This window comes from Chiloscyllium plagiosum, chromosome 9 (genome assembly GCF_004010195.1).
Source record: "Chiloscyllium plagiosum isolate BGI_BamShark_2017 chromosome 9, ASM401019v2, whole genome shotgun sequence".
NCBI lineage: Eukaryota > Metazoa > Chordata > Chondrichthyes > Orectolobiformes > Hemiscylliidae > Chiloscyllium > Chiloscyllium plagiosum.
In genome coordinates this window covers 27,505,180-27,529,934 of record NC_057718.1, presented here as the reverse complement: position 1 = coordinate 27,529,934, position 24,755 = coordinate 27,505,180, and the positions used below count along the sequence as shown (strand labels likewise).

Here is a 24,755-nt window from a genome sequence, read left to right as displayed (position 1 = left end):
TTAATGCCTGTAAAACGGAATGTTGTGGGTTTTAGTTCTACAATGTTCAATGGAAATTTGAAAAGACAGTTTCTGAACTTTGGATTACAATTTTGTAAAAGAATCTTTTACTTTCTGAGATAAGGAATTTAAAGGTTGCAAAATGAAACATTTTCACGTTTGTGCACCTGTTTGTCAGCTCTAATTACTCCAGGACAAGAGATTTAAAACAAAACAACTGAATTTACAGGCTTACTCTTTGTTCTAGGCAGATACCCTGCTGATCCGAAGGTGGTGATATTCCTGAGTCTTACTTTTTATTTTCTGCATGAGCCAATCTCATGGTTCTTGTACTGCATCATGCTGACCTTTCCTCCCTAGTTATGATCATTTCTGTTGTGGATCTAGTCCTAAGAACTGGACAGTGGATACCAAAATTGAAGAGAAAGTCATAGAATCCCTACAGTGCGGAAGAAGGCAATTTGGCCCATTGAGTCTGCACTGACCCTTTGTAGAGCGTCCAACCCAGACCCACCCCTTTATTCTATCCCTGTAACCCTGCATTTCTCTTGGCTAATCCACACTGCCTCCACTTCCCTGGACACTATATGTAGCAATTTAGCATGGCAATTCCACCTAAACTCCACACAGTCACCTGAGGCTGGAATCAAACCTGGATCAAGTATACTGTGAGGCAGTAGTGCTAACCACTGAGCCACTGTCACCCAGAAGTGTGCAAGATTTGCCTTTAAATAGCAATAGAGGCTCTATCTGCACAGTTACTGTTATCGCTTGCTGTTCTGTATAAAATAGAATAACGAGATATGACTGAGAGATGCCAGTCACTATACAAATTGACAGACACCTTTATGTTGGATGACTTCTCTATAATTGCTAATTGGAATGAACCTGGAAGCAAACATTTCAGACAAGTTTTATTTGGATGTCAAACAAGCATGACATCAACACTGTGCCTGCACATACCTACACAATGTGGCATATTCCAGTTTTTTTGGTCTTTCTGGTGCTCTATTGCAGTAGCTTTTTTCTTGCGGTGGAAACATGGCCAGCTGAAGGAAAAAGCCAATGGATGACTAAGGGATGTTTTTGTATGGGGGAGCAGATGCTGGCAGGGACTGGAGTTGGTGAGGAGGTGGAATGAGAATGAGCTGGCAACAAGTCAGGAGATTTTTATGGAGCCTGAAAGAGAACATCAGCTTGTCATGTACCATGGAGATCTTTTAAAAAACACAGGAACATTATCTTTTCGGAGAGATCTTCAAGTGGTCTTTTTAAACCTCTCAAGCAAAAGAAACAGAGATTATCATGCACTGTGCAAACTCTGCCTTTCCTTTCCAAAACATTTGAACTCCAATTTGTCAGAATTTTCTAATTTTTCAAGTGAAAACTTTTCAGATGAAAATTAACTCCCCCATTAAATTGCTTTTATACAATAAAATTCTAGGTGGGCAGTGGCTTTGCTTAGTAATCAGAATAAGGAGAAGAAACAAAAAGTTGTCATCAACGCTAACTATCTGCGCACTACATTTTCCATTGGTTATTTCATCGGTTCAAAAGAGTTCATATCCTACCTTGTGATATTTGGAACAGACATTTTGTTGCAAATTTTATTAATCCATACTGTACCATAAGTGCAAACCCTTTTAAAATGAACAGATTGAACAAATGGGCAAAACACTTCATATGGACACATTAATATCAAACTAAATTCAACATTAGTCCTAGGATATAATATTTATTTTCTGTAAATCTTGGCAGTTATAGAGTCATAGAGACATAGAGATGTACAGCATGGAAAGAGACCATTTGGTCCAACCTGTCCATGCCGACCAGATATTAGTCTAGTCCCACCTACCAGCACCCTGCCCATATCCCTCCAAACTCTTCCTATTCATGTACCCATCCAAATGCCTCTTAAATGTTGCAATTGTCTTTTGTAAACCTCTATAAGGTCACCCCTCAGCCTCCGACGCTCCAGGGAAAACAGCCCCAGCCTGTTCAGCCTCTCCCTATAGCTAAAATCCTCCAACCCTGGCAACATCCTTGTAAATCTTTTCTGAACCCTTTCAAGTTTCACAACATCTTTCTGATAGGAAGGAGACCAGAACTGCACGCAATATTCCAACAGTGGCGTAACCAATGTCCGGCATAGCCGCAACATGACCTCCCAACTCCTGTATTCAATACTCTGACCAATAAAGGAAAGCTTACCAAACGCCTTCTTCACTATCCTATCTACCTGTGACTCCACTTTCAAGGAGCTATGAAACTGCAAATCATTTATGTAAATGACAAAAAGTAGAGGACCCAGCACCGATCCTTGTGGCACTCCACTGGTCACAGGCCTCCAGTCTGAAAAACAACCCTCCACCACCACCCTCTGCCTTCTACCTTTTGAGCCAGTTCTGTATCCAAATGGCTAGTTTTTAGATTAGATTAGATTACTTACGGTGATTAGATTACTTAGTGTGGAAACAGGCCCTTCGGCCCAACAAGTCCGCACCGACCCGTCAAAGCGCAACCCACCCATACCCCTACATTTACCCCTTACCTAACACTACAGGCAATTTAGCATGGCCAATTCACCTGACCCGCACATCTTTGGACTGTGGGAGGAAACCGGAGCACCCGGAGGAAACCCACGCAGACATGGGGAGAACGTGCAAACTCCACACAGTCTGTCGCCTGAGGCGAGAATTGAACCCGGATCTCTGGCGCTGTGAGGCAGCAGTGCTAACCACTGTGCCGCCCACCAGTTCTCCCTATATTCCATGAGATCTAACCTTGCTAATCAGTCTCCCATGGTGAACCTTATCGAATGCCTTACTGAAGTCCATATAGATCACATCTACTGCTCTGCCCTCATCAACCTTCTTTGTTACTTCTTCAAAAAACTCAATCAAGTTTGTGAGACATGTTTTCCCAAGCACAAAGCCATGTTGACTATCCCTAATCAGTCTTTGTCTTTCCAAATACATGTACATCCTGTCCCTCAGGATTCCCTCCAACAACTTGCCCACCACTGAGGTCAGGCTCACCAGTCTATAGTTCCCTGGCTTGTCTTTACTGCCCTTCTTAAACAGTGGCACCACGTTTGCCAACCTCCAGTCTTCCTGCACCTCATCTGTGACTATCGATGCACAGAATATTAGAGTTGATTCTATGATTATTTTTTAAACTGAAAACATTTAATTTATTTTAAATTAAATCACACACTATAAAGTGAAATGCAAGATTATATCTAGTCCATCATCTATAGTTTTGTTAATTATATTCTTTGAGGCCCTTTAAAGTAATTCAAAAAGAGCAAAAAAAGAAGCTGACATGAGAAAAGTAAATCTATTCTAATCCATTCTCAGGAGAGCCTAGAATAAGTAACGAAGCTCCCTAACTGTTCCTGGAGAAGAACAATTTAGTTCCCAAATTAACAATCAGGACAAAGTTTCTTTACATCCTCAGTAACCAACAAAATGGACATTTTAATTTATCTGACAGATTATATTTTAAATTGTATATGAGCAATAATTCCACTCAAATCCCTCTGTTTTTACCCAGCAAATTTTAATTTATGCTGCATCATGAAAAGCATCACCAATGTATATCATTAAAAGAATACTTTAATTTCATTAAGACTGGATAAAAGTCAGTCATTTGGACACAATAGTGTTGTTAGTGTTTTAGGCCAACCCTTAATGTGTAGCTTATTATTGGTAGGCTTATTGAAATTGTACTGTGACCTTGCAAGGTGCTGGTGAGACCACAACAGGAATACTATGAGCAGTTTTGGTCCCTTTCATTTGAGGATATCATTTCACTGGAGACTGTTCAGAGTATATTAACTGGGATGATCCCTGGTACGGAGGCAGTGTCTTATGAGCAAAGGCTAAACAGATTGGGACTTCACTCACTGGAGTTTAGAAGAATGCGAAGTGATCTCAATGAATCATTTTGGACACTTAATGGGCTTGACAGGGTAAATGCTGAGAGCATGTTTCCCCTCCTGGGAAAGTACAAGACCAAAGGGGCGTAGTCTCAGATTAAAGAGGCACCATTTTAAGACTGCAATGAGGAGGAATTTCTTCTCAGAGGGTTGTGAATCTTTGGAACTCCTTCCTAAAGGGAGCAGTGGGGGTAGAGTCCTCATGTATACTTAAGGCTGAGATAGATTGTTGGTCAGTAGGGGAATCAAAGGTTACAGGGAAAGGAAAGTGGACATGAGAAATGTCTGTTCACTCATGATTCTGTTGAATGGCAGTAGGTTCAAGCAGTCAAACAGCTTTCTTCTGTTCCTATGGTGTAATGGCCTTCCTAAAATTTGATTGAACAGGTCCATTCACACATTAAATCAAGCCACATTTGTCCAGTTTCCAGATTTACTTTTTACCTCTCTCTGGTTTGTGTAGCTAATGCAACTTCTCTTACTTACTTTGGATTTATTTTTAATTGCAGGTTGAAATTGAAAAGAAGTGGATTAGTATTGAAGGAGAAGATCCAGACAAACCTGGAGACTGCATGACCCAATGAACATTGTATTGTACATAATCTCCAGCATAATATTGTAACAATTATTGACTAAGATTATAGCAATGGACCTGACTATTTGGAGATTGCATGACCCAATGAATATTGTATTGTACATAATCTCCAGCATAATATTGTAACAATTATTGACTAAGATTTTAGCAATGGACCTGACTATTTTGAAAGTGATATTGAATGTGTGGTAACACAGAAAGTTCAAGATATTATTCTTTGTGTATTTTTATGCTTTCTGTGTAACTACATATTTTACCAGGCTCCCCTCCTATAAATTTAGCTGCCATCCCAGCTGTGGACCTCCTGCGTCCTGGACAGCAAAGTGTTTGATTTTAGAGCATCACCAGTGCTACTTACAATTACGATCATGAAAATATGGCCTGGTGAAGACTCTTCATTTGATGTTTCCCACTTTCTATGAAAAATTGTCTGGATTGAGATTAGAAAAGCCGCATTGAGCACAGTATCATGCTTTGTTTCTCCATCACCGGCTATGTCAGGCAATTATTGTATATTGAAGGTAATTTCAGCAATCTATCAAGGAATTGCTTTATTTTGTTGTCTTATTTGATTTTAATTTACACAGAACTTAATTTTGAATTCTGCAGATGGTTTAAAATACAGAAATGTAATAAATAGCGAGACTCAGACGTTAGAAGAACATAGATTGGTGGAAAGGGCAGACACATGGTTGATGAAATTTAATGGAGGAATGTGAAGTCATGCATTTTGTTTAGAAAATGAAATAAGCCAATCTAAATTAAACTTATAATTTTCAAGGCAATGCAGGAACAAAGAAATCTGGAGCCATGCATACAAGCTTTGAAGATGGGAGGACATAGATATAGAAAATGGGAACAGGAGTAGGCCACTTTGCCCATCAAACCTGTTCTGCCTTTCAATATGATCATTGGTGACCAGTATCCTGTTCCTACATTTTCTCCATATCCTTTGGTCACTTTAGGCCTAAGAACTATATCTAACTCCTTGAAAACATTCAATATTTTGATCTCAACTGTTTTCTGTGGCAGAGAATTCCACAGCCTCACTATTCTCTAGGTGAAGAAATTGCTCCTCACCTCAGACCTAAATAGACTAGCCTCACACTGCGACCCCTGGTTTTGAACTCTCCAGTCTTTGGGAAACATCCTTCCTGTGTTTACTCCCTCTTGTTCCATTAAAATTTTATAGATTTCTGTGAGATATCTCCTCAGTCTTCTAAACCGATCCAGTAACTCTTCATAGATTAGTTCTACCACTTGGGGATCAGTTTGATAAACTGATAGACCTATCATCTGAGTTCCTGCATGGTAATTAACCACTGGGGACTGGTACTGGATGGCAGCCAGCATCTAGAGAACCAGTAAGGAGTGAGATCAGGACATGTTAAAATAGGACAGGAGTCTTTACACAGAGGCATGGAGTATGAGAGCAAATATTGGTTAAACCCCAGGTGGTGTTTTATATTCAATTCTGGGTGCCACATTTTCAGATAGATATCAAGGCTTTAGACTCTGCTTATGTGAACAAACTAGAGAAGTTGGAGATATGTTCCTTAGAGTAGAGGGATTTAAGGGGATATTTAACAGTGGTTTTCAAAATCACGAAGGGTTTGATTTATCCAGAAGCAGAGGATCAGTAACCTGAGGACACAGCGTGAAGGCAATCAATGTAAAGTCTAAAAGCAATCAGAAGAATTTTTTCTACAGTAAGTTGTTATGCCCAGAATAAACTAGCCAATAGTATGATGGGGATGGATTCAAAAGGGAATTGGATAAATATTTGCTCAGAAAATAATACAAGTGTGTTTGGAAAGTTCAGGGATTGGAATTAATTGTATAACAATTCAAAGGTTGTTTTAAATCAACAGTACAAGCATGATAGCATCTTTCAGTTCTGTTTCATTCTATAATTCTGTAATTAAAGGGCAAATATGTTCCTTTGTAGTCTGAGAATTGTAGTCGCTGATTATTTTCACAGATGTAGACCTAAGCAAATGTATTATCCAAAATAAATCCTGACCTTCAGTAACAACCAGTGGCTGGAATACACTCTTTAATGAAACGAGTGCATTCTGTACTGCGGTGGCTCATTAAGTGGCAGTGCTGAGTAATATGATCGAAGGAGAGCAATCCCTCACCAGTTTGACAAATGTATAAATCCTCATCTATGTTTGGCACAGCACACAACACTCCTTGGTGGTTATGGCTAAATCTATTCAATGAATGATGCTAACAATGGAATTGATTAGCATTTAGTAAGTAACTAACAAGAAACAATTTCTCATATGTGACATTTCTTTAGCCAATTATGATTAATTCATTCAGTACAAAAGAACAATTAAAAGCAAATTATTCACAGAAACTCCAAATGCTAAATGCAGTGTGGTTAACAATTGGAATAGGCTACAACAAAATGAGTCTAACCATTCATTTCTTGCATGTTACTCCTGTTGGTTGTTAACATTATGGAACTGGTCTAATTACTTTCGTGAACGTAACTAATGTTGTAAACATACTTATTATGATGCTTCAAATATTTATTCACATGAAGAATACAGAAAATTTTAAAAATTTGGACAACAGTAAATACTATAGGAAAAATATCTCATTTTCATATATTTAAAATGGAGTGATATGATTTTTACAATATTAAAAGGGGCGAGTTACTTATTGAATTGCCACTTATGGGCTGGAGGTCATGCTCCCCGCCAACAGGTTAAAAAGTGGCATGCCTCACAAAATCTGCTGTTAAGTCTGCTCATGACTACCTTTCCATCCCTGAACTATCTGAAATTTTACAAGAGGTGTTGGAAGCCTTGGTTGACCCACTAACTCTTAGGTCTATTCAGGTCCTGTGGTGACTGATTAATGGCCTTATTCTGCCCTCATGCTATTTTACCCACAGCAAGGAGAGGCACAGGCAAGTGAATAGTCCAGCAGCTTTATCTGCATGGGCTAATGTTGAGCAAAGGGGTTGAAGGATGTCCCTTGCAGGTCTCCTGTGCCCGTCAGAAGCACCCCCATTTCTCAAAGTTCATTGTACCCTCTTTACACCCTGTATGTGTTCTCTCAAATTTGTCCCTCCAAATCCCTTGTCTGCCATCATGATCTCAGCTCTATGCCAGATTTCACCTAAGTTCGGGTTCCCCTCGTCAGGACTGCCTGTAGTCCCAGTCGCGGCCACTGCTCCATCTGACTGGCTGCAGTTCTGTAAGTTGTGAGTTAGATTGGGACAGATGTTTTGCTTTAAAGCAATTAACACAACTCACAGATATTGTAGCTGAATGGTTAGAGACCAAAACACACCTTAAAATCCATCCATAATATTAAATATTTAAAAGGTGTTCACTTTCACAAAAGGAGACAGATTCCTGTGCACTTAGTGATGTTCATCAGTCATTTCTAGTTACCCTCATATATGCCCTGTAAAAGCAACCTCGAAAAACGCATTTTTCTTTTGGGGTTCTCTTCAGTGATATCACAAGTCAGGATTATGCCACTGGAGAAGCTTAACTCTAACCCTCTTTATTTCAAACTGATTCCATTATTAAGTGTATGGCTAACTTCCTTTTCAACACTTAAAATCATAGGCTATTTCTGTAAAATATGTCCACCAAGATTGATTAAGTAACACTGATTACATCCACTTTGAATACTGATAGCACCAACTCCTAATAATCTGAATATTTGCTCAAATCCTAGGTGATAAATTGCTTTAGAATTAAACTAATTCTGTAAAAAACGCTCTATTTAATCAATATTCCATTTTTTGGAAGCAGGATTTTAATATCGACTGTTAATCCTCAAATTATTAAATGTATTGCACTATTAACTAAACTACCTTGACGAGTGCTTTGAATCATAACTCAATTAAATCTACTGTCAAAACAGTCGATTGTGGGTGGCATGATGGCACAGTGGTTAGCACTGTTGCCTCACAGCGCCAGAGACCCAGGTTCAATTCCCGACTCAGGCGACTGACTGTGTGGAGTTTGCACATTCTCCCCATGTCTGCGTGGGTTTCCTCCGGGTGCTCCGGTTTCCTCCCACAGTCCAAAGATGTGCAGGTTAGGTGAATTGGCCATGCTGAATTGCCCGTAGTGTTAGGTAAGGGGTAAATGTAGGGGTATGGGTGGGTTGCGCTTCAGCGGGGCGGTGTAGACTTGTTGGGCCGAAGGGCCTGTTTCCAAACTGTAAGTAATCTAATCTAATCTAATCTGATTAATTGAAACACATAAATATAAAATCGTAAAAGTACTTAAATTTTAAAAGAATGAGAGGTGATCTTATTGAAACATTTAATATCCTGAAGGGACTAGGCAGGGAGGAGGCTGAAAGGATGCCTTTTGTGCAAGAGGCTAGAAATAGGGATCTCCCTTTAAGACAGAGATGAGGAGCATTTTCTTTTCTCAGGTCAAGACTCTTCCAAGGTAGGGTCATTGAAAATATTTAATACAGAGGTAGATAGCTTCCTAACTAGTAAGGGAGTTAAAAATTGTTGGGGGTAGGTGGAAATGTAGAATTGAGGCAATATTCAGATGAGCCATGATTTTATTGATGATGGAAATGTGTTGCTGGAAAAGCGCAGCAGGTCAGGCAGCATCTAGGGAACAGGAGAATCGACGTTTCGGGCATTAGCCCTTCTTCAGGAATGAAGAAGGGCTAATGCCCGAAACGTCGATTCTCCTGTTCCCTAGATGCTGCCTGACCTGCTGCGCTTTTCCAGCAACACATTTCCATCTCTGATCTCCAGCATCTGCAGACCTCACTTTCTCCTCAATGATTTTATTGATGGCAGATCAGGCTCAAGGGGACGAAAAGCCAATTCCAGCTAATAACACCTATATTTGTATAGATTTAATAAATGTTTAAACACTCTCAAGGTCAGCAATAACGTAAGAGTGCTGCAACAGCAAAACTAATACCAAATAATTTTGTCCTCCCTTTGTACAAGCCCTGACTCAGAAATGGAATCCCAACTCCACCCCTCCCCTCCCTCACACTCTGAAACACTAACCCCGAACACCACCACCTATCATAGGTGTATTGAAATCTGTAATCTGAGGCTGAATCTGGAATTGTGCAGTACAAATCTCTGATTGCTTGATATTGACACCAGTGACGGATTTTCACAGAGTTGGAAGGACTCCTTACACCCGGTGGGAAAGAGCCAGATTAACAAGAACTGCCTCATTTCCAACAGACCTAATGTTTGCAGGGGAAAGGTGTGTATTGCACAGGAGGGAAACCTTAATATTAAATTCAGTGCTGAGTGAAAACAAACCCTATTTTCCCTGTTCCAAGAGCCTTTACCCACAACATTAGTACCACAACTTAATGGACTAGTTTGTAGGCTGAAGTGTGTCAAAGGAAGAGAAGGTTTTATAACTCATGATCCAAAGTTATTTTAATGGCTTCGTTCTTAAAACTTTAAAAAATGGCTGAAGGTGTCAGTGATAATTAAAGAGAACACCTCTCTGCAGAACTGCCATGGTGAACAGTTTAAGTTAGGACAAAAAGTAGCATCTGGTCATGCAGTTTCAAAAAGACTTCTCTATTGACATTTTACGTTATTATGATATATTGGCTGAGTTACAGAGCTACAAATATCTCCACAAGGGGCTCTAAGTTCACAGTATAAGGGGAATATTTAAAGGACTAGTTTTCTTTCATATGGAGTCTGAATAGCAGTTTGGTTGTTTGATACAAAGATTAACCTCATGAGGAAATTGAATGAGTTCTATCAATGTCATTTTTCACTATTAAGGGTAGAGGAGTGAAAGCTTTATTAGACTTACATGTTTTTTTATCTGCCCATTGCTTGGTATCTGAGGCCGCCTGTCTGCCCTCCAGGCTATGATAAATATACAAACTATGAGGAACCAGAAAAAGAAACATAAGGGAGAAATAAAACTGATTCTGCCTTTGCAGAATAGATAAAGATATGCAAATTTATGTTGTATTTTGGTATAGAGGTTTGCAAGGGGATAGCCTAAGTTTTTGTCTTCTTACACGGAGATGTATTTTGTAAATTATTACAGGCATATATACAGTATATCATAAGTAAATACGACATGGTCTATTACAACTAAAGAATAATGACTTCAAAGCTCTCTGTTTTCATAATGCTGTATGGCTGGCTCATTTATGATTTGACTTTTTAATTGTTTAAAATGTTGGAAAACATAATTACACCATGGTATTTTTTTATCTGATGAACAAAACAAAACAATGACATATTATCATTGGCTGATTTGAGTGAGTATTAGAAATGCATGCTTCTTTATTTTTGGATTTACATTTTATCACCATTTTATCACATTATTTTTTATGTTTCATGTACATCTGTGAAATACATTAAATTGTCTGTCCTGAATGCTAGCTGCTATAAGTCATTGAGAGAAACACAGACGGAAGGAGCAGAAGTGGGCCATTTGGCCCTTCATGCCTGCTCTGCCATCAAATGTGATCATGGCTGATCTCTATCTTAATGTCATAGTCCCACTTCCTCCCCATTCCTCTTGATGTCACAGAGTCATGTACAGCATGGAAACAGATCCCTCGGTCCAACTTGTCCATGCCGACCAGATATCCCACCCTAATCTAGCCCCACCTGCCAGCACCCGTCCATATTGCTGCAAACCCTTCCTATTCATATACCTATCCAGATGCCTTTTAAATGTTGCAAGTGTACTAGCCTCCACCACTTCCTCTGGCAGCCCATTCCACACATGTACCACCCTTTGTGTGAAAAAGTTGCCCCTTAGGTCTCTTTTATATCTTTCCCCTCTCACCCTAAACCTATGCCTTCTAGTTCTGGACTCCACCACCCCAGGGAAGAGACTTTGTCTATTTATCCTATCCATGCCCCTCATGATTTTATAAACCTCTATAAAGTCACCTCTCAGCCTCTGACACTCCAGGGGAAAACAGCCCTAACCTACTCAACCTCTCCCTACAGCTCAAATCCCCCAACCTTGGCAACATCCTTGTAAATCTTTTCTGAACCCTTTTAAATTTCACAACATCCTTCCGATAAGAAGGAGACCAGAACTGCATGCAATATTCCAAAAGTGGCCTAACCAATGTCCTGTACAGCCACTACATGACCTCCCAACTTCTGTACTCGATAACGGAAAGCATACAAAACGCCTCCTTCACTATCCTATCTACCTGCGACTCCACTTTCAAGGAGCTATGAACTTGCACTCCAAGGTCTCTTTGTTCAGCAACACTCCCTAGGACTTTACCATTAAGTGTATAAGTCCTGCTAAGATTTGCTTTCCCCAAATGCAGCACATTGCATTTATCTAAATTAAACTCCATCTGCCACTCCTTAGCCCATTGGCCCATCTGATCAAGATCCCGTTGTAATCTGAGGCAACCTTCTTCGCCGTCCATTACACCTCTAATTTTGCTGTTATCTGCAAACTTAATAACTGTACCGCTTATGCTCACATCCAAATCATTTATATAAATGACGAAAAGCAATGGACCCACCACTGATCCTTGTGGCACGCCACTAGTCACAGGCCTCCAGTCTGAAAACAACCCTCCACCACCACCCTGTGACTTCTACCTTTGAGCCAGTTCTGTATCCAAAAGGCTAGTTCTCCCTGTATTCCATGAGATATAACCTTGCTAACCAAGCTCCCATGGGAACCTTGTCGAACACCTTACTCAAGTCCACATATATCACATCTACCGCTCTGCCCTCGTCAGTCCTCTTTGTTACTTCTTCAAAAAACTCAATCAAGTTTGTGAGACAAGATTTCCCACGCACAAAGCCATGTTGACTATCCCAAACCAGTCCTTGCCTTTCCAAATACTTGTCCATCACTGACGTCAGGCTCACTGGTCTATAGATCCCCGGCTTGTCTTACCAGCTTTCTTAAATAATGGCACCACGTTAGCCAATCTCCAATCTTCCGCCACCTCACCTGTGACTATCGATGATACAAATATCTCAGTAAGAGGCCCAGCAATCACTTCTCTAGCTTCTCACAGAATTCTCAGGTACCCCTGATCAGTTCCTGGGGATTTATCCACTTTGACGCGTTTCAAGACATCCAACACTTCCTCCTCTTTAATATGGATATTTTTCAAGATGTCACCATCAATTTCCCTACATTCTATATCTTCCATATCCTTTTCCACAGTAAACACTGATGCAAAATACTTGTTTAGTATCTCCCCCATCTCCTGCAGCTCCACACAAAGGCCACCTTGCTGATCTTTGAGGGGCCATATTCTCTCCCTAGTTATCCTTTTGTCCTTAAAGTATTTGTAAAAACTCTTTGGATTCTTCTTAATTCTATTTGCCAAAGCTATCTCATGTCCTCTTTTACCCTCCTGATTTCCCTCTTAAGTATACTCCAACTGCCTTTATACTGTTCTGAGGATTCACTCGATCTATCCTGTCTAAATCTGACATATGCTTCCTTCTTTTTCTTAACAAAACCCTCAATTTCTTTAGTCATCCAGCATTCCCTACACCTACCAGCCCTTCTTTTCACCCTAACTGGAATACACTGTCTCTGGATTCTTGTTATCTCATTTCTGAAGCCTTCCCATTTTCCAGCTTCCCTTTACCTGCGAACATCTGCCTCCAATCAGCTTTTGAAAGTTCTTGCCTGATACCATCAAAATTAGCTTTCCTCCAATTTAGAATTTTAACTTTTAGATCTGGTCTATCCTTTTCCATTTTAAAACTAATAGAATTATGGTCGCTGGCCCCAAAGTGCTCTCCCACTGACATCTCAGTCACCTGCCCAAGAGTAGGTCAAGGTTTTAAAATTGAAACATATATCTATTGCTGTATTGAAAAGATTCAGTGACCTGGCCTCTACAACCTTCTGTAACAGAATTCCAGAGTTTGACTACCCTTTGAGTGAAGAAATGTTTCTTCATCTCACACCCTTAATGAATGACACTGTATTGTAAGACTGTGATCCCTAGTTCTAGACTCCCCAATAAGGGAAATATGCTCCTTGCATCTAGTCTGTCATTCCTTTTCGAATTTTATACATTTAAGTCAGATCCCCTCTCATCTTTTCAAACTGTAGTGAATACAGGCCCAGTTGAACCAATCTTTCATCATAGGACAGTCCAGACAACCCATATCAGTCTTATGAACCTCCACTGAACTCCCTCTGTGGCAAATATAATCTTTTAGGTTGGGACTCCATACATACTCCCGGTGTGGTCTCATCAAGATCCTGTTTAACTGCTGTCAAACATCCTTACTTCAGAACTTAAATCCTCAAACAATGGGGCTCAACGATCAATTACGGTGATGCCATTGAAAGTTAATGGATGGTGGTTAGGGTCTTTCTTGTTTGAGGGAACTACTTTCTGCTGCTGTGGTGCAAATGGTACTCATCACTTGTCAGCCCAAGCAGGTCATCATGCTGCATGTGAGCAGGGTCAGTGACCAATCATCCGTGAACATTCCAACATCTGATGAAACAATTGAAGATGGTTGGGTCTAATCGCTACCACAAAGAACCTCTGCAATGACGCCTTGAAAATGAGATGACAGATCTTGAAAAACGACAGACATCTTCCTTTGTGCCAGGTATGGTTCTAGTCAGTGTGAGTGTTTTTCCCCAATTCCCACGGACGTCAGATGTAGACAGTAAAATAAAGAGAAGAAAGATTAAGACAGAGGAAGGTTAAAGAGAGTAAAAAAAAATACCTTTTTCCACTTTTTAAGTAATGACAGGGACAGAAAGAATGCACAGTTAACTAAGCCCCATTATGCCATGAGTCATAATTAGTATAAATGTTTTGATTCAATTACCAAAATGACAAATTGTTTCCCTTCTGTACTGCTTTCGAGAATAAAGATGTTCATCAGACTGCTTTAATGAACTCATAATATCTTTATTAAAGAACAAAATTAATTTCTAAAAATAAAAGTCAAAATTGTTAACACCTAAACTATAATTTGGAACTAGAACTATATTTCCTTTTAATTCCAATGCAGACACTCAATACAAAACACAACAAAACCTCTGCTCAGATGATATTTTAAAATGGGCAAAAGAAAAGCTAATGGTCTGGGAAACAAAAGGGACAAGTTAACAAATTCTGACAGTGCACTGAGTTTCTTCCTGATTAAATCAAATTGCTGACAAACATGGACTGTTGGAAGACCTTCCAAACATGGCATTGGTTTGGATGGATATGAAACTGCCTCCAAATTTTGAAAAGTGGTCACAGTTCAGGATCCTATCCTCATAAATGGTGAGGAGTCAAATATTGGGCAATGCCTCTGGACTCATCCTGCCCTATTGGGGGATGTTTTCCATCTGGAAAGAGCAAGAGGCAGACATTATTAGAAGTGAAAATATGTTGTGAGGATGTCTCCAGAGCAAGTGAGTAGGCAATGCAAAGGGCATGCAGGGTTGACGGTGTTGAGGATTGGGGTGTGTGACAGTGAGTGAGAAAAGACACTGCAGGCAACAGTGAGAATATTGTGTTCGATTCTAACCTAACTCCAACAGAAAGGACTTATAGACCCATCAAATCTTTTGAGAATTGTAGTATTCTATCTACCCTCAGGCAATGGTGGTTGACAGTTCTTGTTACTAGAGTACACCCAAGCGGTAATCAAGTTTCAAATTTTGTGGGTCTTCTCATGATTGGAGAGTCTGATGCTAAACTACCATTTCATCTAGAGCTGGCCATTCATGCCATTGTGGTTAGTGCCTCGGGAACTTTCTGCCATTTATTTCCTTGAGACATGCTGAACCAAATTTTCAATGTTTGTTTCCACATGAGCCATTGGGTGTAGTTTTTTCCCAAGAGAAGGAATGCAGATGTTTGTAACTGGCTTTTTCAGGGTGTCTTTGTAGTGCATAAAAATGCCTTTGTCTGATTTGGCATGAGACAATCCAGCTACGGTTATTAATTTCTATGGTAATGAGCCCCACCTGGTGGTGGAAAAGGAAGTACAACAAGTCACTTTTCTAAAACATTTCTAAGACGTTTTTGGCACCATAGCAGGTGGGACTTGGATCTGGGCCTTTGTGTTCAGAGGTAGGGCCTCTATCATCATGCTACAAAACTTGTAAAAACAAGTCAAGAAATAGCTGCAGTTCAAACTCAGGATCTCATGCTTACTAGATAAGCACTTTAACCCACTAAGCCACATCACCTATCAACTGAGTTCCTTCTAATTAGATTAGATTACTTACAGTGTGGAAACAGGCCCTTCGGCCCAACAAGTCCACACTGACCCGCCGAAGCGCAACCTACCCATTTCCCTACATTTACCCCTAATGTTGCTGAAAGTACTTAAAAATTAAGATTAATGATAGCAAACAACTAGTTTAGGGCAAATGGGTTAAGCTCACGTACAATGATTCTTTATTTAATTTGTGGCAGTCACAAAGAAACTTGGGCACTAAATTGAATTAACCCTGAGAATGGAGTCAGCGATTCACTGCATCTTAATCATGGTTATCAATTGACATGCTGTGAGGATATCAACTGCATGTTGCCTGCCCAAGGTTGAGATTTCAGCATGGACCAGGTGGCAGGTGAATTTCAGGTCTGAGAAGTAATCCCTAAGCACTCTCTTTGAATTTGGTTTCCCGCTGAAAGACCTTCAGTCCTTTGTCCTCCCTGATCTATCAATCATTTCTTCTTTGCAGGGTGGCCAGAACACCATTAAGACCAATAACCCAAAAGATCTGAATAACTCTGAACGCAAGATTCCCCTTTTTATAATGTTCACTAAAATCAAACAAAAGTCAACATAAATTAAGCATGAATTATCAGGCAAATGATCTTCAATAGAAACTATTATCCTTCAGGTAGTTAATTTAACAAAGATAGATTTTACAGATTTACTGGAGTCCTCTTAGCACATTGGCACCATGCTCAGCCACAAGTTCTTCAAAACACTATCTCCTTCAGGTAGAGTTCGGTATCATTTCTTCACCAGTCATTGAGTTCCCTCCAATAGCAGCTTTCTTCTACCCCAGTTTTATGGTTATGGTCATCACCAAAAAGATGCATTTCTGAATTTTGTTAGCTCAACTTCTGACGGTCCTAATGGTATGGATTCCCCAGAGTCAGACTTTGGCTCATCAGAAACACCTCGATACACTATATGGCCAGTTCGGGCTAATAAGTGAAACTGTAACATTAACTTTATTTCACTTTATCTAATACCAAATCCAGCTTTTAGGTCTCTTTATCTTTAGATGTTTCTCATATACACAACTCCCTAAAGCCTGATTGTACTGCTCTGCTGTTGAAATCTGATTCCTAAGGATTCTGTGGGTTTTTTTCTATATTCAGTACTCCCCTCCTGCTCAGATGGGTGCAGCTCTAACACACAAGAAGCTTGATACTACCCAGAACAAAGCAGCCTGTTTGAGTGGCACGTTATTCACAAACATTTAATCTTCATATCATTGACACTCAGTAGCATCCGTGTGTACCATCTAAAATAAATTTACCAAGATTCCTTAGGCAGCACCTTCCAAACTCTCAATCCCTACATCTAGAAGGACAAAGGTAGCAGGTACAAGGGAGAACCACCACCTCCAAGTTCCTTTCCAAGGCACTCACCATCCTGACTTGGAAATATATTGCTGGTTCTCCAGTTTTGCTATGTCAGTTCCATCCCTAACAGCATGTGGATGTACCTTTACCAAATGGACCACAGTGGTTTAGGAATGCATCTCACCACTACATTCTCATGGATAACTAAGATGGCAATAAATGCTGGACCAGCCAGCAACATCTACATCCATCAATGAAAAACAGAACAATGAACAACTTGAGGCCAAAGTCTGATTTTCCAGAAATTTGAAGCTGTAGCTATCATAGAATTCCTAACATGTGGAAAACAGGGCATTTGGTCCTTCAAATCCATACCAATCCTCCAAACATCAACCCCACTACCCACCCCCCACCCCGGAACCCTGCATTTCCCATGGCTAATTCACCTCCCCTTTACATTCCTGGATACTATTGGCAATTTAGCGTGGCCAATTCACCTCACCTGCACATTTCTGGATTGTGGGAGGAAAATTGAGCACCTAGAGGAAACCCATGCAGATGTGGAGAGAACGTGCAAACTACATACCAACAGATGCCTGAGGATGGAATCAAACCCAGTCCCTGGCACAGTGAGGCAGCAGTGCTAATGACTGAGCCACCGTGCCACCCCTATCAATAGGGATTGTCTCAAAAAATTACAGTCGAGAGTGTGGTGCTGGAAAAGCACAGCAGGTCAGGCAGCATCCGAAGAGCAGGAAAATCAACATTTCAAATATAAGCCCTTCATCAGAAATGAAGGCTTATGTCTGAAACGTCAATTCTCCTGCTGTACATCTCTTTAACTCTATGACTCCTGCTCCTCGGATGGTGCCTGACCTGCTGTGCTTTTCCAGCAGCACAATCTTGACTCTGATCTCCAGCAGCTGCAGTCCTCACTTCCTCCTCAAAAAATCAATATTCTTATCTCCCTGAACACTTGGCCAGCCATAGGTACAGAAACCAATTTGCACACTCTTGTCCCTGTCCTAACCCAATTTGCAAATAGCAGATTTCATCTCAGTAGATTGTCTTTAATCTCCCAACCATGTGCAATGTCTCTAAAAAGGCCCACATGTGCACCCAGCTCTGGGAGAACTTGTTTACATAGCAGCTGTTGAATTAACTGCATGTTCCATGTAGACCATTGAAAATGAACCAACTATAGAAAGCCCCAAAACAGGTAACATGACAGCAAATGCAAGAAGATACGATTCAGCAGTTAAATTACAAGTAGGTGTGGCTATTCCCAGGGGTTAACCAGGCACATTAGGTCCAGCAGTGAGGTCATTCACCTCCAGGCTTGTGGAAGTCCTCACCTGATTTAGCATTTTGGTTTCCTGCTTCAGAAACATTGTCACTCATTATTCACTTCAAAGGAACTTCTGTGCAATAATGTTCAATGTATCAACTATTCGCTTGGTTGCAGGTTAGAGGTGTGTTTGGATTGGAATTTGTTTTTTAAAAAAACTTTCCCACCTAACCAAATTTTATGGAGTTCCCACCTGTCAGGCCTAATATGTATGATAGCATACTAAGACATTTGACACGAGAAGCATATATATATAAACATTAACAGATTAAATTGGCCAGGGTTAGAAAGCATTGTAACCAAGCCAAAGTCTGAAGTCACAGGCACATGAGAGATGAAACAAGCAATATTTGGGATCGGGTCAAGTACTGAAATAGTCATGCAAAATCCAGGAAATACTGTACAGCAATTGCATGTTTTACTGAAATAACTTAATGACAGAATCTGCAGGATTATTTTTATTCTTCATGGATGTGCACATAATTGGCAAGATGTAGCACATTCCAATTAAATTGAGAAGTTGGCAGTGAGTTACCTTCTTGAACTGCTTCACTCCATGTGGTTGGTGCACAGGGAGTTCCAGGATATTGTCTCAGTGACAATGAAGTAACTGTGAAATAGTTTCAAGTCAGGAGTTGTTTGCATATAATTGGGGATATTGCAGGTCGTCGTGATCCCATATATCTGCTGCCCTTGGCTTTCTAGGTGGTAGAGGTCACAGGTCTGAAACATTGCCACTGAAGAAGCCCTGATAAGTGACTACAGTGCACCTTGTCCATGGTAATTATAGTGTATTGGTGATATAGGGACCAAATGTTTAAGATGATGGGGTGCCAATTCAGTAGCTTGTTTTGTCCAGCATGCTGTTGAGTTCATGAGCGAACATTCCCACTTCTTACCTTAAAACATCTGAAGATGGTTGGGACTTGGTAATTCCCAGAGTGATGTCCCTGGAAAGGAGACAATTAATCTCCAACAACTGCAATCATTTTCTTTTGGCCTGGATATGACTCCAAACAGCAAAGAGCTTGCTTTCATTTCCATTGACTTCAATTTTGCCAGGGCTCCTTGATGCCACCCAAACATATTCCATCGTGATGTCAAGGGATAAAACTTTCATCTCCTGTCATGGGTTCAGCATTTTTGTCCATGGTTAGACCAAAGCTGCCATGAGGTCAGGAACAAAGTGACCTTGATAAAACACAAATTGAGCATCAGTGTACAAGTTACTGCTGAGTATTTAAGATTTAATAGTGATGCTGACAACAACTTCTACCACTTTGCTGATGATCAAGATTAGGCTGATGGAGTGGTAATTAGCAGGTTTGGATTTATCCTGCCTTTTTGTGACATACCTTAGCAATTTCACCATTGCTAAGTAGATGCCAATGTTGTATATATACAGAACACTTGGCGAGGGGCAAGTTTAGTTCTGGTGCACTAATCTTCAATACTATTTCCAGAATGTTGTCGTGGCCCATTGCCTTTGCAATATCCAGTGCCTTCAGCCTTTTCTTGATATTATCTGCGCGGCATGGTGGTTAGCACTGCTGCCTCACAGCGCCTAAGACCCGGGTTCAGTTCCCGCCTCAGGTGACTGACTGTGTGGAGTTTGCATATTCTCCCTGTGTCTGCGTGGGTTTCCTCCGGGTGCTCTGGTTTTCTCCCACAGTCCAAAAATGTGCAGGTTAGGTGAAATGGCCATGCTAAATTGCCCGTAGTGTTAGGTGTAGGGGAATGGGTCTGGGTGGGTTGCGCTTCAGCGGGTCGGTGTGGACTTGTTGGGCCGAAGGGCCTGTTTCCACACTGTAAGTAATCTAATATGGAGTGAAACAAATTTTCTGAAATTTGGCATTTGTGATATTGAGGACTTCAAGAATACTCTGAGATGGATTATGCACTTGGCAGTTATGGCTGAAGGTACTTGCCCAAATACTTTTCCTTTATTCACTCACGAGATGTGGGCATCACCAGCTCAGCCAGTTTTTACTGCCCATTCCTAGTTGCCCTTGAACTGTGTCAACAACGTCATTAGGGAGGGGGTTTCAAGAATTTGACCCAGTGATGTGAAGGCATGGTGATACTTTTCCATGGTGAGTGACTTGAGGGGTCTTGCAGATGGTAGTGTTCTCAGGTATCTGATTCACTTGTCTTTCTAGATGGTAGTGATTGAGAGTCTGGAAGGTGCTGTCCAAGGAGCCCTGCTGGACTTCTGCAGTATATTTTGTAGATTGTACACACTGCTGTTACTGAGCAAAAATTGAAGCCAGGTGAAAACACTGAAAGAAAGCTGCCACATCAATGCCCCATCCATACCTTCCTATGACCAACTCCTGCTCCAAGTATAACAGAGCCTGTGGTAACCGTATCAGTCTGTACAGCCACCTACCTACAGACTCACTCTGAGAGTAGAATGAAGTTATCCTCATTTATTAGAAGAACAAAGGCAGCAGACACATTGGAACACCACCATCTACAAGTTCCTCTCCGAGCCCTCATCATCCTCACCTTTTTCACCATTGCTGGGTCAAAATCCTGGAATTCTCTCTCTGAGTGTATTGTGGACTGCAGTGGTTTAAGAAGGCAGCTCAGCACCACCTTCTCAAGGGAAACTAGAGACAGCCAATAAATGCAAACCAGCCAGCAACGCCCTTGCTACATAACTAAAAAACAATCTGTGGTCTATCGAACAGTTGTTTGCACCCAGCATGGCCTTACTGATGTGCAGATCCTTCCCATTAAAGGCACAGACAATAGCCTAACTCAGGAAGTGACAATGCTTGGATCAGCAGTGTCTCCATGTGGCCTTGTATTTATCTTTCTAATGAAAGGTTGCCTTTGATGCTGTGCTTAGGTTCAATGGATTTGAAAAGGAGGAGGGCACCATTGGCATTTGATTATCCGACTCTTTCTTTGCTGATGGTGCTCTTCCAGATGAAGTTGCACCTAACGCAGGTAATTAAAACAAAATTTGTTTTGTTAAGAACATGTGGACAAGTCACAGAGTAGGACACCTGGACATTTGAGCTTGCTCCATTATCAATAACATAATGGCTGATCTGATTTTAGAGATGGGATGGCTGCCAGTACTTGCATTCTGATTGTCTACTGTAGTTATTTCTATGTCAAATCCAAAAGGTCAGCGACCATTAAGCACTTACTATCTATCTGCAGAGCTGCGACAAGAAATCTAAGGTTCACAACCCTATACATCTACCATTGTAGGGCTTATTTGTGCCCCTCGCAGAGGATTGCATGTGTCACATTTTAACGTAAGGGTAGTCAGTGTACATTTGACAACTATACAATCTAGTTGCATGGCTTCCACTAATGCCATAGCAAACTATTCAATTGGAGAATGTCAATCCACTGCAGCCTTTACCTGCTTTCATAGCATAAGATGCGCTTATATCTGTCTGTTTTACCTTGAGGAATTAAAAACATCTTTTAGTAGTAGTCCACCCCTATTGATCTGCCCAGACCAGAATAGTAGGTTTGCTTTGTGCAAGTTTTAGCTGGGATAGTCATAGGGAAAAGGGAGACGAGCATAACCACCTAATCTGCATTCCTGACATGCAAGGACCAGTACCAGGGTACAGTAATTAATCAGCCCTTGAACCCAAGATCACCATCTAACCTGCTGTCCACTCAATTCCCCCTTGCTCAGCCACTGTCCTTGTTTAAGTTCCATCTGTCAAGGGTCAGCGAGAATTACAAAACTATGGCATAGATTTCTAAACAATCGAAATATAGAAAGTTATGAGCTGCTATACATCTCAGACTCATGGGGAAACAAACGCCACAGAACATTGCTGAGGCAGAAGGGACTATAGCCTCTGTGCAAAATGTCCCTACCTCTAGACCAGAAAGCCACGTTTCATGCCCTCCCCATTCCAAACCCCAACCCCAACCCTATCAGAAAAGATTGGTTAAAAAGTACCTGGGGCAGCCATCAGGAGGGGAAGTTCTTGTGGTGCAGTGGATAGTACCTTTAACTCTGGTTTCAAGTGTCCCCCAATTCTGTCAAAACAGGTTGATTTAAAAAAACCCTGGGCCACTGCGCTCGAGCCCCGCTGACGTCATCCCGCGAGCCTCTATGACACCACAGCGCCCGCTTTGTGACATCACGCCACTGCCTAACGGTCAGCGGTGACGTCACGAGGCCAGCAACCGGCGGTTTGGCGTGGGGCACACCTCCTCTTCAGGGAGGGACACCATGGCCTGCTCCCCCAATGTCAACCTGGTGGTAAGGCAACAACTTCCAGCGTTTACCATGTACTCTTCTTTACTGAATCCCAATTACTTTTGGGAGGGGACCTTACTTTCGCTGGGGACTGACCGTTTGACACCTTTCAGTAGAAGTTAGAACTCGTGCATTGACAGTAACTACCATTGGGACAGGCGACAGAAATTCAGTATTCACACTTTTCATGGTTAACTTTGTTTTAATGCACTTTAAATTATTGTGAATTTAGTGCGACCGTTTAGATACCAAAGGAGAGACCGGTACATTGATTTACAATTATGCTTTGAAACGGCACAGGCTGATTTTAACCCTGGTTGCCTAGCAGCTGGTGTTAGAAAAATGTATCTCAGAGCAGGGTTAGGGGGATTCATGATGTGCATGTTCCACTGCCATTTCAACCACACTGGTATTTAAGTCAGAAGTGATGCCCACCTCAGCCTATTGGGGTTTTGTTAAAATTATGAAGATTGATCTCCCATGATGTGAAGACTCACTTTCTTGGATATCTATTTCTTTAGAAGGAGACTGCTTCTCCAGGTTCAAAGCCAAAATCAGAAATTGCTGGAAAAAATCAGCACAAATCACCCTCTACAAATTTGGCAGATGTGTTCTGAAGAAGGGTCACTGGACCTGAAACGTTAACTCTAATTTCTTTACACGATGCTGCAAGATCTGCTAAGTTTTTCCAGCAATTTCTGATTTTGTTCCTGACTACCAGCATCTTCCATTTTTTTTGCTTCTTCAGGTTGTCTTTTGCAGTAGGGCCTACCACCTGGCCTGTCGGACCATGGCATCATGCTTTGCTAATAACTTTGCCATTTTCATATGATACGGAGGACATCAGCTACATTAGTATTCATGTTGTACAATTTTTTTACTGTGTCAATTAACTAATTCGCTTGGCCACAAGTCTTATTTTGGTTATTCATTCACGGAATGAGGGCAGTGCTAGCTAGGCTAGGATTTATTGCCCATCCCTAATTGCCCAGAGGGCAGTTAAGAGTCAACCACATTACTGTTGGTCTGGAGTCACGTGTAGGCCAGATCAGGTAAGGGTGCCATTTTCCTTCCCTAAGGGCATTAGTGAACCAAATAGGTTTTCCAATACACAATAGTGGATTCATGGTTATCATTAGACTCTTTAATTACAGATATTGGTGGGATTTGAAACCAAGTACCCAGAACATTAGCAGGATGTCTGGGTTGACAATCCAGTGATAATACCATTAGGCCTTCACCTCCCCATAGTAGTACATCTTCCTCGTTGACCTTAACATTTAACCAGAGATAGTCAGGGATTTGTATTTGTGGCAGGTTTTTTTGTGTAGGATGTCTTTTATTGCACATGGATTGCTATCTAGGCACTAGAATGTGAATAAGGGGTATCTTTCAAGAGGAAAGATTACTTTGCTAACAATGCTGATTACAGTACCTCAACATACAAGTTCTATAAGATACCCAGGGAACTGCCATGATGAATTTATCTTGAGACAATGTACCAACTGTCATCACAGCTACCTGCTACCGCTCCCCTTTTATTATAATATGAGTGTCGTCTTAAGCAACTGAACGATCCAACTCTGCCTTCTCCTGAAGTTGGAGAAAGTGAGGACTGCTGATGCTGGCGATCAGAGTTGAAGAGTGTGGTACTGGAAAAGCACAGCCGATCAGGCAGCATCTGAGGAGCAGGAGCGTCGTTGTTTTGATCCTGATGAAGTGCTCATGCTCGACACAATGATGCTCCTGCTTCTCAGATACTGTCTGACTGGCTGTGCTTTTCCAGCACCACACTCTTTGACATCTCCTGAAGTCGCCTGGCCTCTGAGCTATGGTCTTCAGTCATTTTGATTTACTCCATATGATACCAAGAAATGGCTGAAGGCCATAGCTCAGAGGCAACACCTCCACAGCAGTTACCTACCTCCAATGCTGAGTTTGGTTTTGACAGGGCAAGTCTTTCCCCTGACCTCATTACATCTTTGGTTCAAACGTGAACTCAAGATGAAAGGTGAGAATGACTGCCCTTGAGATTGAGGAGTGCAGGTGGCTGTCCCTTAGTTGAAGTCATTCCTAGCACACTGGAAAATAGTTGTTTGCTGGAGTC

General features: G+C 41.1%; 1 protein-coding gene across 1 annotated transcript in view; it reads left to right on the top strand.

Annotated features, from left to right (window-relative positions):
* Positions 1 to 24,755, top strand: part of LOC122552715 (stonin-1-like) — a 109,221-nt gene that overhangs the window by 28,264 nt on the left and 56,202 nt on the right. The gene's annotated exons all lie outside the window — the stretch shown is intronic.